This window comes from Otolemur garnettii, unplaced genomic scaffold (assembly GCF_000181295.1).
Source record: "Otolemur garnettii isolate 467f Iridium unplaced genomic scaffold, OtoGar3 scaffold00018, whole genome shotgun sequence".
NCBI lineage: Eukaryota > Metazoa > Chordata > Mammalia > Primates > Galagidae > Otolemur > Otolemur garnettii.
In genome coordinates this window covers 20,187,425-20,188,649 of record NW_003852413.1, presented here as the reverse complement: position 1 = coordinate 20,188,649, position 1,225 = coordinate 20,187,425, and positions in this window count along the sequence as shown.

The window sequence follows — 1,225 nt, the reverse complement described above, 5'->3', positions numbered from 1 at the left end:
TACCCAGGGGGACAGCTTGAGGCGCTGCCTCAAAAAAAAAAATCCCCTCTATTTGAAATACATAATGTGGTGTCTGTTTCCCCGACTAAGCCCTATGTGATACACAAAATTACCATCAATGTTAGAATAAATTGTGGTATAGCCATATCCACTAAAATAATATCAAGGAAAATGAATCAAATATAACACCAAAAGAAGCAAATAACATGGGTGGCTCCTGTGGCTCAAAAGGGTAGGGCACTGGCCCCATATGCAGGAGGAGGTGGGTTCAAACCCAGCCCCAGCCAAAAAACTGGAAAAAAAAAAAAGCAAATAACATCTAAATTCATAGTATAACTCCATTTATTTCAAGTTTGTTTATATATTTATTTATTTATTTTTGAGACAGAGTCTTAATGTGTCACTCTAGGTAGAGTGCCATGGCGTCATAGTTCACAGCAAACTCAAACTCTTGGGCTTAAGTGATCCTCTTGTCTCAGCCTCTGAAGTATCTGGGACTACAGGTACCTGCCACAATGTCTGGCTATTTTTAGAGATGGGGTCTTGCTCTTGCTTAGGCTGGTCTTGAACTCCTGAGCTCAAGGGATCCTCACACCTCAGCTGCTCAGAGTGCTAGGATTATAGACATGAGCCACTATGCCCAGCCAATAAAATGATTTTTTTTAATTTTTATATATTTGGTTTAGAGATGGGTTCTCACTCTCTTGCCCAGAAAGGACTTTAATGAACTCCTGGGTACAATCTTCCCACCACAGCTTCCCAAGTAGTGGGGACTACAAGCACGTGCCACCACCCCCAGCCTATGATCAAACAATTTTTGACAAGAGTGCCAAGACCATTCAATGGGGAAAGGACAGTTTTTTAATTATTTTTTTATTTTGAGACAGAGCCTCAAGCTGTCACCCTGGGTAGAGTGTAGTGGCGCCATAGCTCACAGCAACCTCAACCTTAGGCTCAAGCGATCCTCTTGCCTCAGTTTTTCTATTTTTAGTAGAGACAGGGTCTTACTCTTGTCCAGGCTGGTCCTGAACTTGCAAGTTCAAGCAATCCACCTGCCTTGGCCTCCCAGAGTGCTAGGATTACAGGTGTGAGCCACCATGCCCAGCTGACAGTTTTATTTATTTGTTTTTTGTTTTTTTTGAGACAGAGCCTCAAGCTGTCCCCCTGGGCAGAGTGCCGTGGCATTACAGCTCACAGCAACCTCCAACTCCTGGGCTCAAGCGAG